The sequence below is a fragment of the Poecilia formosa genome, unplaced genomic scaffold, assembly GCF_000485575.1.
Source record: "Poecilia formosa unplaced genomic scaffold, Poecilia_formosa-5.1.2 Scaffold62, whole genome shotgun sequence".
NCBI lineage: Eukaryota > Metazoa > Chordata > Actinopteri > Cyprinodontiformes > Poeciliidae > Poecilia > Poecilia formosa.
In genome coordinates, this window is record NW_006800001.1 from 1,995,854 (window position 1) to 2,010,976 (window position 15,123).

At 37.4% G+C, this 15,123-nt stretch overlaps 1 long non-coding RNA gene across 1 annotated transcript in view; it reads left to right on the forward strand.

Moving 5' to 3' along the window:
• Positions 1–3,017: 3,017 nt before the first annotated feature.
• The window catches only part of LOC103139569 (uncharacterized), a 39,398-nt gene continuing 27,292 nt past the window's right edge, over positions 3,018–15,123 (forward strand). Inside the window, exons 1-3 of the long non-coding RNA XR_476419.2 lie at positions 3,018–3,274; positions 3,788–3,930; positions 4,977–5,035. This is a non-coding gene — a long non-coding RNA (uncharacterized LOC103139569). The remainder of the gene's footprint in view (positions 3,275–3,787; positions 3,931–4,976; positions 5,036–15,123) is intronic.

Genomic DNA, 15,123 nt, shown 5'->3' on the forward strand with positions numbered 1-15,123 from the left:
ATTTAGACTAATGTAAAAAAAAAAAAAAAAAGACAGCTGTCTTGGTGTAGTTGCTCTGAGTATGGGATCACCTTACATCTATTTGTAGATGCACGTCTTATAATCAGTAAGAGATTTGGATGATCGGACTGAGTGAAGAAACCTGAGACAGAATAAGACAGCAGCACAACTATTAATAAACAAAAAATAAACAAAAAAACATTTTAAACAACAAAGTCCCCATCAAAATTCACTCTTGAGTTGTGTTTCGGTTTTTTATTGCTCCAAAATCTAAAACAGAATAAAATGTCAAGACCTGACCAATGACTGATATATATATCCCAATATAACTCTAAACATTGCAAACAATGGCAGGTTTTAAGTAATCTTTCCATTTTACCAATGTTTCTCTTTAGACTGGAAGTGATAATAAAGCTTTGGGGTGACCTTATGGCGTTAGCTTGATACAGAGTGTATTGAAGGGGCTAAAGATTAGGGTGACGGAAAGGAGGCGTCTGAGCCTCAAAGATTTGGAGCTCATCACTTAACATAAACTGTCAAAATAGTCAGTGGAGATATGCATCAGAGATTATAAAAATGATTACATTGCTGTGGCCAATAAAGCTTTTTTCATTGATTACTGACACACCAATAAATAACCTTCGACATGCTATTTAATCAAATGTAAAGAAAAACAAACAAAATAATATTTTTTAGATTGTTTTATGTTTGTCCTTTTGTTTCCTTGACCATTAGAAACAAACTTCATGGTTACGTGAAAAAAGCAGATGTTTAAATTTGCCAGGAGTTTGAATAATTTTGAGTTTATCTGTATATTAGGCCCAGTGACGATATCACACTGTGAGTGTAAGTGATACACAGCTCCACAGGCATTCTTTTAATATGGCATCAAACTAAACACACAGTGTTTACAATTACCATTTCAATGTTTTTTTTAGCCTTTTATATCGCCTGTTAACATCCCAACAATTGTCTCTGTACAGCAAGTACTGCCTTACTTGTGATATTTCCAAAGTACTGCCATCCACTGCTTGTGACAAAGTGGTTTAGTTTGTGTTCACTGCTTGTCCCTTATTATTATTTCTGATACATTGAATCTTTCTACAATTGGTCATAATGCTTTAATTTAAATATTACTCACTGTTCTGGGTTGGTTTGAGGTAGCATTGTGTTGCAGCTTACATCTTTGTATATGTTTTAGTTAAAACTAACACTTCTGGACCATTGGATGGATATGTTTCTTTTGTTTCAAGATATATTTAAATAAACTGTTTTTTTTTCTTTTTTTGGTCTTTGTTCACCTGCTTTGACCGTTTGACTATATGATAATAGCTTACTAGTTTACCTTTATCTGAAAACAAAAAAAAGGGATATATCTGGTTTCCAAAGGATACATAAAAATGATTAAAAAAAAAAATCCATGTAAACTAGACATCATTTCTGTTGCTGGAAATGTTACTTTAAACTAGAATTTAGTTCAGAAAATATTGCTCGACTCTTTCTTTAAAAGAATTTTAAGTAAATCCAAATCATAATATAAACATTTCTATGCATGTATTTCTGTTGCAATTTCCAATCAATCTGATATTTCTGTACAAACTTTATGCTATGGTGACACTATTTCAGAAAGGCTCATTAAAATTTAAGCAAACAACAAGAAAAGATATCAGTCGGTGACCACCCAAACAGGAAAGGAATTCAAAGCACACCTTCTTCTTGCGCACACACAGCATCTGGGTCAGGTTTCTAAAAATCTGATTTGATTTGACTGACAATTCTTGTTCTGAAACCATGTTAGTTACACACACAAACTCCACCTCTGTTTCTGTATCTCTCTCTCTCTTTCTGTCTCTCTCACACACAAACGCACACAAACACACATTCTCTCACACAGGGAGCAATGCATGGTGTGTTTTTGTTGGAATTTTGACAAACAACAACAGTGACCTTTAAGGGAGGCGAGGCAGCATGGCTGTGATCACAGGGAATGGAAACGGAGCCAGAGTGAAATGTCAACCGTCCCTGTGGTCTTAGCACTGACGCAAAACTGCAAGAAGAGGGAGAGAGAGTGTGTGTGTGTGTGTGTGTGTGTGTGTGTGTGCGTGTGCGTGCGTGTGTGCAAGTGATTCTGTAGGTCTGTGTGTTGTTAATCTCCCAGGCATAGTTCTGAGTACCTGTGTGTAGTATTTGGGTCTATCAAGAATGTAAGTTGCATATGAGTACGGAACATTTTATTGTATTTTATTATTGTTTTATTGGGTGATATTATTACATGAAGTCATTTGACAGAAAGTTCATAATTTTCTCTGGATGGCAATAAAGTTGAATAGTGGTTTTAAAGACTGACTGTTTGAGCCAACATCTGATGGTGGTGTGAAAATGAAATGCACCTATCTGTCACTTTATTAGTTACAACTGTTTAATTATGTGATGTAGTTGGCCAAATAGCAAATTGGCTAGGTGCTTCACTCCAACTCAATGCATTTACACATTTAAACATAGTGAAGATGAATTCATGATCCAATGAGCATCAGAATCAGGAAGAATGAGGATTTGGGTGACTTAGAAAATGGCCTGGTTATTAATGTCAGTCTACTATGAAGGACTGACATCCTCAGTCGGAAGCTGACAGACTTAAAAAATAACGGCACACATAAGTGGCCCAATAAATACATCAATACACTTAAAATGCACCAATTAATTTTAAAAAGGAGAACGTAATCTCATATCTTATAATTTAACATTCATATTTATTTTTAGATTAGTTCCAACAGATTATATATTGAAACATACAAAATGTTTTTCCTTTTACTCAAATGTTTCATCTTTAATTTTTATGCCATTTTTCGTTGTGCTTGGATTTTTTATTTATTTATTTATTTATTTATTTATTTATCTTTTTGTACTTCTACTATTTTTTCTTCGCCTTAATTATTTCTGCCTTATTATGTAAACGAGGAGGGGCCAAATCTAAATGCGTCAACTTCTTTTGGTTCACACACTACCACAACAAAAATGGCGACCTACGCTGAGTTTATCAGTGAGCTGAAGCTTGGCAACTTTATTTGAAAACAACGTAGCTCTTGGCTCTATTACTTTTCGCTTGGACACTCTGACAAAACATTTGTTTCAGTCAAAAGCAAACCTGGATAAATGTCGACTGTCTGTTTTTTATATATAAAATATGTTTATATATTTTGGAGGAAGCGGCCGTTGAAGTTAGCTTCCGATTGTAGCTTCCAGAGTTCTCCGGAAGTGACCAAGACGAAGCAGAGTAAGTCCAAGCTCATTTCTGAATTACAACTAGTGGGAAACTTGTAATACATAACAGCAAGCTTGATTACCATTTTCAAGTGCTTGCGCACAATTTTCAAAACAGCACCCGGTTTTTCATAACATTTCTTACAGTTAGCACAGCAGCTAATTCTGATGTATTCATTGCGGTTTGAACACTGCTGTGTTTGTCCAAAAGCAGTAGAAGCATTTGCACAGAGAAAGTGTAAAAATAGAATCACCAACACTACATGACATTGATTGTGCAGACCAATTGAAAAAATGTACTTGTCTTCATGCAACCGCTTTTTGTAATTGCCTAAATCCAATAAAGTAAAAACAAACAAACAAAAAAAAAAAAGAGAGATCACATTAAACATGATGTGGCTCTCTCCGCCTAGCTGGGTCTGGCCACAGGGCATCGTCAAACTGATATCATTAGCAAGGAAGTGGGAAGAATCTTCTGAAGTGATGAATCCATCCTTATGTTGATGTTACACCAATTTGGTAACAGGAATCCTCCATTGGACGAGCCGTCTGGACATTTGGCCGGAGATCACTGCCATGCTGAGAACTCCCTTGATGGGATTTTGGATTGGAAGATGGTGGAAGGTGTTGAATTGGAGTTGTTGCTGAAACCAACTTAAAGCAAAAAAAGTACATCCTCCCAGACGACAGTGTTTCACAACTGGGGCATTTTTGCAGGTGACCTGTTGCATTTATTTAATATAATTTCTTTACCCGATTGGTGTGCCGCTAGTTAACTTATGGGCCTGGTGGTCCTTATAATATGAAGGAAAGTGTCACACAAAAGGAACGACACAAAGAAAATACGAGACAAAAACCAGCACATGTCGCAGCCATTGTGAGGATTACAACCCTAACGACAGCTTTGTGTCATCAAAATCTCAATGCCATTTAGAAATTGCTTGTTTCCGAATGTGACACAGTGACTGGTGCAGGGATTAAACCACACAAAGATTGATGTTTATGAGTCCCCAAAGACTCGAGTATTGTTTTTGTATGTTGTTTTTAGCAGGTTTAAAAAAATTTCTCACTCTGGAGATTTCTGTTTATGTAGAGTCGTGGCTTAATTTATCTTTACGCCACAGTGTGGATGAATACCTAATTCTGTTTGACAACAGAGCATCATTCTTTAAAGACCCACTACACTTTTAGCTTTACTCCTTAAATATGTGCATGCACATCCATTCTCCATTGGTTGGTTGAAACAAGAATACGCTGTAATTTATAAGCCACACCCACTAAATTTGAAAAGAAAAAGAAAAATTACATGTATATGCTGCACTCGTCTGTAAGCCGCAGGAGTACACGTTGTGTGTAATATTAATTTTTCCTTTGAGTTTAAAAAAAATGTTTGATCATAGTTATTTGACTTTTTATTTGCCCCTCCTTTGTTCTAAACAGACTTGTGGTTGTAAAAAAAAAGTCTTTTGTGTCAAAATGTGCTGTAGGCACATCTGTGTGCATGGGTGCATATTCATCCTAAATTAATTATAACTATTTAGTTTACTTTTGTTTGTTAACCAGATGCCGCTTTTTCCATAAGCTAAACAAAACTGTGCAATGAATCTAACTAAGAATGAGTAAACAGACTTTAAAACATTTAAATCTTGTCGAAACGTTTGGCAAAAAGAGCAGAAATGAAGCTAATGTTGTCATTTTACCTGCTCCTCCTTTAGATGTCACAGAAATGGGACCTGAGCCTGGGAACCAGCAGGAGGAGAGTTCACTTTAATAGGTAGGCTTTGTTTTCCTTTTTTATTATTTAGAGCAATTTGTGACAAAATAGGCTACATAGGCATACACATATGCGAGTGTGTGCAGCGCATTGTGCATGCTGTGTGGGTCAGATGTGCTGTTTTTGTACACCTTGCGCATCACGCTCGCATGGCATATTTGTGTGGGTAAGGAACTTACCGTGAGGTCTTCGGTGTTGCATCACTCTTTCTGTGTGCCATATGCGTTGTCAGGTGCATTGCGCTGTTTTTTTTGTGCTGTCAGTAAAGATGCTCATTGGGAATGTGTGGATGTTAACCAATGTTGGACAACTTCCTGAATGGCATTCCTATTGCATCTAAAGCTGGTCTTAAAGGGTCCTTTAATAGACTTCTTTTTGGACAATCAACTTTTAAGCATGCAAAAGGCTAAAGTTTACAGTTGTTCCATGGGGTTAAAGTCATGTCAACTTTTTGGCCCTTATAGAACAACCTTACAAACAAACAGATGCATTTTCATTTCTTGCTTAAAAACGCAGCTTAGCACTCACATCCCGAGAGAGATAGAGGTCTTACTTTTTATGCAGGGCTCATTTAACAAACCTCGAATTACATCAGATGAAATTTTACTGTAAGACTCATCATTCTTTTGAAGAGCTTTGGGTGAATGTTAGAATAACCTTATTATCTTTTATGAAGAGCATTCTGTTGTTGATATTTAAGTTGTGTTTTCTTTTTTAAGAGTAGGTATGACATTGTTTGTCCAACGCACAATCAAGCACATAGCAGCCCATCTGCACAACAATTCCTCGTTTCTGCATAGGTGCTGTTAGCAAGTTCCACTTCATGCAGTTGTGACGACCAGGTCACAGAAGGAGGCATGACTTGTGTGTACCTGTCAGAGTTCCAACTGAGGGACCCATCTGGCATCGCAGAAGTACAGACACAGCACATAGACACAAACAAGACCTTTCTCAAATGGAGTAAAAGTAATTATTGCCATTGCTCCTAGGCCTGTCACTATAAACAATAAATCAATTAATCGCACGATAAATTACACCTATCGACCTCATTTTAATTATCGGCTTTATCATCCTGCCTTTTTTCTTTCTGTTGATGACACTGAATGAAAGAAGGCTCAGCTCCGGTGCTCTCCACTGACCCTCCCTTCCTCATTTCCTTAGTGTAATGTCCAGCGCACACGACACGAGTTGTCGGCCGATTGTCGGCCCATTTTCAAAACCTGAGAGATCACACATTAGCCGACACAAGTCCTAGGTATAACGGTTCAATCGGGTTCGTTGTGCCGTGTGGTGTCCAGCCACATGGGCACAAAATAATGGCAGGCATTAATTAATGCTTTACTAGAATCTACCTGTGATGCATGTGGCTGGAGTCAGCGTAAAGTCCTGACTGAATGAAAATCATTATAACCTATTTATGTCACATTAACGAAGAACAGCTGAAAAGTTACTGAGTTTATCATCTGCGGTAGGAATTTGGCTCCAACTCCTCTCCTTGTCATTTCTATATTCTTTGCACGAAATGTTGAATAAATATTAATGTTGTTTCCACATATCTCCGATGTCTGCTGGACGTTGGGTTGCGCTGTGTCAGTTGTTTGGGATTCCCCTCCGTAATTTCCCCTCAGAAAACATGGAGGTGAATCAGCGTTTTCTGATTGGCTACCTGTCACATTCAGCGTTAAGCTCCCAGTCGAGAAAACCCCCGATTTAGATCGGAGCGGCCACGACCGACAATCTACCCTAACACACCACACACTGCAGGATGATTGTTTACGAAATCACCAGCAACAATCTTAGATCGGCCAACGATCCAAGATTGTCGTAAGGGGAAAATAGGGGCAAAAAATCGTGTAGTATGAACTACTGCATCAGGTAGTCAGATGTGTCCATCTTCTCTATTTAAATCTAGTGATTACTGAAGGGCAATATAGTATACAGACTTCGTAATCTTCACTCTTTTGGTTGAATGCAGTATTTATTTCCACTTTGGCTTTATGTTGTTTAGTTTTTATTCAAGTACGTTTTTTGTTAATGGAGACTGAGAATCCATTTTAAACAAAACAACCAAAACAAAAATAAAATGGATTCTCAGTCTCCATTAACAAAAAACGTACTTAGTTTATCAGTTCCAGTGTTATGTGTTCATTTGAAAATAAAGTGTATCTATCTATGGCAGGAAATTGCATGTATTTATTAGTCATTTCCATTAAATCAGTGTGAAAAGGTCTTGAAACAATATTATCGTTTATCGCAATAATTTTTTAGACAATTAATCGCTCAGCAAAATTTGTTATCGTGACAGGCCTAATTGCTTCTGTTTGCAGGCTCTTCTTACCAGTAATCTCACTGTATTAGACCACGTCACATGCTGTACTGTATTACATTGTATAGTTGCCTTTTGTATCAAATCACTCTTATGAATATGTCTCTTTGGGTTAAGTATTCTCGAGTTTTAATGTTCTTTCTTATCCAATGTATCAGTCAGGGTCCCAGTCAAAGCATTTTGAAATTTTCAGTGTTGGATTCTTTGTCCTATTTCAGCTACCAATACATGTTGTTGTTGTTGTTGTTTGGTCTTTCATTTTATTTCAGAAAGCTGTGCAGCTCCGTGACATATGTCATGCCCCATCTCAACACTATGAAGAGGTGGTATTTTTGCTAACAAGAAAATGTCTTTAATGCTGTGACTTTAATTACTGAATATTTGGACTAACTGGTTTTTTTGACCTCCTGTCCTGCCATTTCCAAACTACAACCAATGCAAAACATTTCACCATTACAGCTCGTCCCTCTGTTCGCTGATTGACCAGGGTGAAATGCATCCTGAGAAATCAAGCACAGTGGGACAAATGCTAAATGGAGGAATGAGCGAAGTTGCATAGGAAGGGAATGGCCAGGATAGAGTTAAGTGGGACTCAAACCCAATATTAATATAACCCATGTAAAGCTCATGAAATGTAGTGCTTTTCCACTCTATGCTAATGAGTTTTCAAGCACACAAACATAATTTAATATAATTAGGTAATAGATGCAGACATCGACAAATGCCTGTTCTTAAATTACTTTGATCGGTATCAAAGACAAAACAATCCCAATCTGGACATCCACAATATACGTCTTTGCTAGCCATATATTTATTATTCAAGCCTATGTTTAAAATGTTATTCCTGTGTGCTCAAGTGGTTAAAAACCATTTGTGCTCTGTAAAATCTTCTCGTCCGCAAAATTATTGCTGTTTCTCCAAAGAAAGTTCAACCACATGTGAGAAGAAGTGAGCTTGTGTGTGCGAGGACATGTGAGTGTGAATAACTGAATGAGCTGCTGGCCTGTATTGGTATTTTAAAAAGTGATTGACGGGGAAAAGTCTATTAGGTGAGATTGTTAACAGGGTTGAGCCTGTTATCTGCTCCAGGCAGCCGTGAAAGGGGGGCTGGCTTGATTCACAAGGAAGCTATTGAGAATTTCAAAGGTGTTGTCTGACTGATTTTGGCACAGGCTTGCATTACACTGGGATCGCAAGCCAGCTTGTTCTCAAATCCACTCTGATCAACGTGCTACCATGTCCTCCTTTCTGTGCTACTCTTTTGCTGCTTGTGAGGGAGGGGGGGAAAAAGTTTCTCTTTTCTCACATTTCTCCAAGCATTTAAAAGTCTTCTTTTGTTTACACTTTGCAAACTTAGCATTTTCCTTGGTCTGCGTTACAAATTATGTCCTCTGTAGTCTGCTGCATTTTACAACACAGCAGAAACTTTGCTTACACTGAACACAACTTAATCCGCACAATTAAGCATATATGGAGGCAACAAATCAAGTTAAGCCTTTTCAGAGGCGAGCCTAAAAGCAAATAAAGTTTGATTTGCTTACACTGTACTTCCCATCCTTGTTTTAGCCGCATGAATATTTTATATCCTTTTTGTTTATGGTGCTTGTAAGCATTAGTAGAAAAGTCATCCTCACCCCATGATTTTTTTTTTCTTTTTTCGAAAGCAATTCTTTTAAACAAGCGAACGCTTGCTTTTCAGTGGCTGCACGGAGATTGCAATGCCGCGTAGAAATATGGAAATAATAAGCAAGAAATGAATGCATTTGTCTGATTTTGTCAAGCCAATGTGTACACAGTAAACTCTGTCTGACCTTGAGTTTGATTCACCAAACATCGCCGAGGGGATGCCGTGAATTAATACGCATTTGTCTCTGTGTGCAAACACTTGTGCGAAGTTGTGTGTGGCAGTGTGCAAGGTTATCCATTGGCTAAGGCAAATGAAATATGACATGCGGCCGCGCATCATGTTCAGAGCGGCTCAAAACATACACGCACAAAGCACTGTGTGTACAGTTTGTATTTATTTATTTATTTCATTTTTGCTGAACTGTGAGCAAGACCCGGAGGCTGTCCGTTGGGCTTCCTGGGCTCAGGATTTAAGGGATGTGATTAGCAAGTTCAGAGCGAGGTGAGATGAGGTAAAAAGTACAAGCAGCGTGCCAAACAAGTGTGTCTGCTATTGGAGGATTGCTGTGTAAAGTGATTGTTAGCTTTTTTATCTTTCTTTTTTTTTTTTCCAAAGCTGTGTATTTCTGAACTTGTTTAATCTGTAAATTATGTACCTGCAGACTAATGTCTCACTGCTGATGAACCAATAAGCATTTTTGTCTCCAATAACAAGATTTGAGTCATTTAAGAAAAGCCTTCAGCCAGTATCCGAGTCCCAATCTGATGGTACTTTAAAATAATCACTGTGATACAACAAATTGCGTACCCAATGTTAGAATTGATTGCGTCTAATTTTCACTCACAGAGATATTTTGGACACTGCAGATTCTTTTTTTTTTTCCTGAAAGCAACAAATTGTTTTTGTTTTTTGTTAAACTAGAGTTTTCACATTTGCTTCGGCTGACATCAAAACCAGATGCTGACATTCACTGTAGCAATTTTTATATGTCGTCTGAAATAAAATATGACAACTTTGTTTCAAGTCAGTTGGGATTGCCACAATTTTATTTGTTAAATGCCAAGACAACAAGAAAGATGATATATTTAGAGAATGTTTTCATTCTTTCAGATGTTAACATAATCTAAGATTTCTATGCCTTTAAATAATTTGGGAAAATAATAATATTGCTGCGTCTTTAACTTCTATATTTTAACTTAGTCTCTTAGCTACAATCACATCCAATGATGTATCTTAAAGCAGCACCTCACACTGCCTCCTTGTGTGGCACAGTGGGAAAAAGAAACTACTGAAAACTACCATCAGAATGCTAATCTCTGGAAGTCAAGTTCATCCTTAACACGATTTCCAGATACTTTAAGATGCCACAGTCATCAGATATATGTAAATATGCACCATAAAACATTCCAGGCATCAAACCATTAGGGTAAACACTGACAGCTTCTCTAAAAAGCATCATTGCACCACCTCACCTGTGTTTTTCTGTATTTCAGTGGTGTTGCATCAGCGCTGACACCTCATCTAAGATTTAAACATGTAGCCAGGAAAGCAAGAGATTACTGGAGATTTCGAAAGACGGTAAAACAGAATGAATTTAACCCTGTAAGATTGTTAATCTCTTAAAAATGCTTCGTTTACGTTAGTCATTCGTAATAAATTTTAGAAAACATATCTTTCTTTTGAAATAATTGTCAGAACAATAACCATCCCTTGTGGTGTTGCTTTGAAAGTCTTTTCCTGGATCAACCCGTGAAAGCAGCTTCAGCTCAGATTGGTCAGTGGTGTCACCAAATCTTTGCGACATGAAGAGTAAATGACCCACCGTTGGAGTCGGTTCAAGTTTTAGCAAACATAGCTGAATCCTAAAATTGGTTCAATTGTCTGAATGAACTGCACTTGCTTCAAAAAGTTCTTACTTTGTTGAAGTTTGTAGCTCTGATGCAGAAACATGGATAATTAATGGGAAGTGGAAAAAGAAGTGCTATAATCATACCAGTGCATTCAAAAAACACTTTTGAGATATGGATAAACTTTTAATGATTGGTTATGCTATGGCACATCTCTGAATATGTTAATTACCATACATTCAGTTTGTTCTTTCTAGAACTTACGACTAAGACAAAGAATGGGTTATAACGAGTGAATATGAAGAAAGATAATTTTTCCTTATTCTACGCCCCCTGAATCTTTATTATTCAAAACATTCCAAACACAAATACAAAAGAAATTAGCCATTGTTCAACATTTCTTATTATATGCAGCACCCTGCTAAGCTTAACCACCCATACTAGCAATTCTCACTGCGGCCCCAAAGCCTCAATAGCAGCTTTTTTACTCCTATATTTGATTTCTTACTTGCTAAAATGATTGCATTAATTCAGTCATTGGCTCACTGGGTGATCTGCTTTGGTACTTATTTACTTGGATGCATAGACAGGTAAAGAATACTTTGTTGGTATTAGCTCTGGTATGAAAAGGATGCACCAGACAGTCTTATATAAATTTTTTTCTTACTTTTTAATTAATTTTTTTTTGTAACTTAGATCATTCCTGAAGTAAAATTCCATTATTCTAGCAATCAAAAATTGAAAGATGCTTATAAAAAGTCTGATTGCATTTAGCCCTGATTTGTAAGGACAGCTGCAGACTATGGCTGCCTCTGGGAACAGTAGTGTGAAGGAATGAGCAGCTATACTCCAGTAACCCACTTTTGTTGGACCGACGAAAAGTACATTTTTCTGACTGCTTTGGCTTTTCTTGTGCTACATAATAGCAGCTATGCATACATTAAATAATATCCTAAGGCTGTGCAATATATCTCAAATATATTGTGATCACATTATCAGTGTGTGCAATGTTCATATTCCACAGGACAGTTAGTTAATTATTAATGGCTAATATTTTAGGTTATAAAACTGCATTTTAAATAAATATGCAATATTTAGCCTGTTGCATAGGCTCATGGCAGCAGACTCCCACTCTGGATATATAACATTACCCAAAATGCTAAGATATAAGACAACGTTGTCTCGATCACAAGATGTTTTAATATTGTGCAGCCCTGCAATAGATCCATTGCATGTTTGTATGAACTTTCTGAGCACTGGACGGCAAAAACTGGGACAGACGATTAAAATAGCTCTAAGAAAAATGTGTAATATGCTTGTAGGAAGTCCTGCTTGCTAAAAGAAATATTGATTAAAAAATATTATTTTGCTGTATCCAACTTCAAACCTTAGCAGGCGTTCAGAAACTATACTCAACAAGTGTACAAAAGCTTGTTGTTTTTTGTCCAGATGTTTTACTACCCGCAATGATAAACCAAGAAGAATGCAAAAATGTTCTGATATTTTTACAAAACAACACAAACAGCCTCTTATCGGGGGGTTGAGAAGCAGATGGCAGCCATAAAGTCTAGCTTGGTGTCTACAGTGGTTTCAAAATGAGCATTACCACTGTGGTCTAACACTTATAAAATTAACACTATAATTAAACAAACCTATAACAATAAACAAAAGAGAATACGCCTGTAAAACCAGGCAACAGATGCAACAACACTCTAAAGGCTTTCATAGCTTAGAGCAGAGGTTCCCAAACTGTGGGGCACGCCCCCCATGGGGGCGTTGTGCCATTGCAGGGGGGGCATGGGAAGCCGTCTGGATGGAAAAAAAAAAAAAAAGAAAAGAAAAAACATGAACGCTGTATGCGCTGGGTTTTTTACCTTAGAATGTCCAACTCTCTGTTATTCCTCTGTCAATTTGATACACTAGGGGCTTCCGGACTTCCCATATCTGTGTCCTTTGTCACTTTTATCAGCAGTTAAAACTGTTTAATCCATTGTTAACATGTCATAACCTGTTTTTCCGAGCCGCCTTTAAACGCAACATGAGCGCTACGACGCTTGTGCTGGGTTTACACCTGTGCGGCAGTGAAGGAGACCTGCTGCTGCTGGGCAGAGCTACGCAGGTGTGTTAGAATCATGGCAGCAAACCAGCAAAAGGCAAAGAACTTTTCACAGTTTTTCCCCCAAATGCTGTTGGATGCAGGTAAAGTTAGCTAAAAGATGACTAGCTAGTTAATATTAATACAGTACCTTAAGCTTGTTAACAAGTAGCTTGTAGGCTACTGGTGTTGTTGTCTATGTTCATCTATGATTCATTTTGCCCCCCGAAAAGTTGATTTCCCCCCCTTCCCTTTTTCGTCTGGAACGAGGCTGAGTATAACAGGGAGTCTCTAAGAATCCACCCAACACCCCATTCGCTCACACATATCGTTCAACCAGACAGCTATTTGTAAGCCATAGGGGGTGCCCAGAAATAGTTTGGAAACCACTGGGGGGGCCCAGGAGAAAAAGTTTGGGAACCACTGGTTTAGAGAATTATCAACTTCTTTGCACTGAATAGATCTCTACCAATATGTTACTTATTTGGACAAAAATTATTTTACAGACTTGACCTTGGTATATAGTCATGCATCCCACATCTTTACTTTATTTCAACCTTTTGACTTTTGTATGAACTCTCATAAGCTAAAATGCTTAAATAAGGTCAGCATAAGGTTGCCCCTTGATGGACAACGCCTCTCCCGATGCCAACTCAGGATAGGGACCCGAAAAAATGTAAGAATGAGAGGGAATTTAAAAAATGGGTGGATGGATGGTAAAAAGCAAAAATCATGCTGGCTTACTCATCTGGAAAACATGTAAATTGATTTATTAAAAGCCATCTGATCAGCTTTTATTTCACCAGTAAAACAGTTCAAACAAAAGCCCTGCATCCTTTTGTCCCCTGCATAGTGCAGATTAAATTTTGTCACTGCCAGTGTTTTATATTCTTGACCTGTCTGAGCAAGTAAAGCACTTAGCCACCAAAAAACAGCTCAGTGTAATTAGATTTAGCTTCCAAAAGAAGAGATCAAAAAGCCCCACAGACAGTTGCATTAGTGACTTAGAAGTTCTGTGTTGATTCTTGGTTTATGCTTATTTCCTCAGAGGCACAGAGTAGATGAACACATCAAGGTGCGAAATAAATATCGCATGATGGGAAGTGTGTAAATACTGCATTCTCTAAACTGCCCCACATACACTTCTCTGCACAGACAACAACTGCATGTCGCTGGGATGAAAGCGGTAACTGGCATCTGAGATAAGCAAATGCCTTTGAGCAGCGTCCCTCACATCCACACCAATGCATTATTGATCTTGACTTCTCATAGCACGGGGAGTTAGCAACGCTAGCAAATACCCCATGGTAAGCATTAGCAGATGAGCCACGAGTTTTCATTTGTGCACGATTTTGAGAATGCCTGAAAAGAAAAACAAAAATATCAACCTGTTTTGAGTTTTTCTTATTTTAATTTTTTATATTTTGATCTGTGTGTATGTGTATGCTGCAACTGCACAGTAATTTCACGGTTGGGATGAATAAAGTACTTCTAATCTAATCTAATCTAAACATTTTCATGTATTGACTCTTTATGATATAGCATATAGCATAAACTATGGCAGAAAGGATTTGTACAAATATACACAACGATTGGGTGAATATGGCAGAAATTCAATCAGGTCTGTTGGTTTACTCATATGGATAACCTTTTACTGATTGTATATTTTAATATACAATCAGTAATATTGTATATTAAATACAATATACAATATTGTATATTGTATACTGTAATGCACAATTACTGTAATTGTGCATTACAGTAATTTTGTAATGCACAAAATTACTGTATATTTTGTGCATGGATTGAAACAGTGTGTAATTGGTTTTGATCGGGACCTAGATGTATTATATTTAAGTACATTTGAAAGATCTGAATAAAATGAATTTGGACTGAATTTCATTGTGCGTAATTGCAAATGAGTGTAGCTGTTTTATCGCGCACCGTGTCTTTAGTTGTGTATTGGTGCAACACGTAAATAAACTGATGTGATAATTTTTTTATTTATGTCAGAGGCATATTGCCTCACACCAGTACAGAGGGACATGGAGCTTTCTTATATGCAGAATAAATACATACATAAAAAAAATAAATAAAATTCCCTTCTCACCCTCCGCGGGTGGTCTCTTTCATCCTCTGAGCTCGGGTCCTCTACCAGAGGCCTGGGAGCTTGAGGGTTCTGCGCAGTATCTT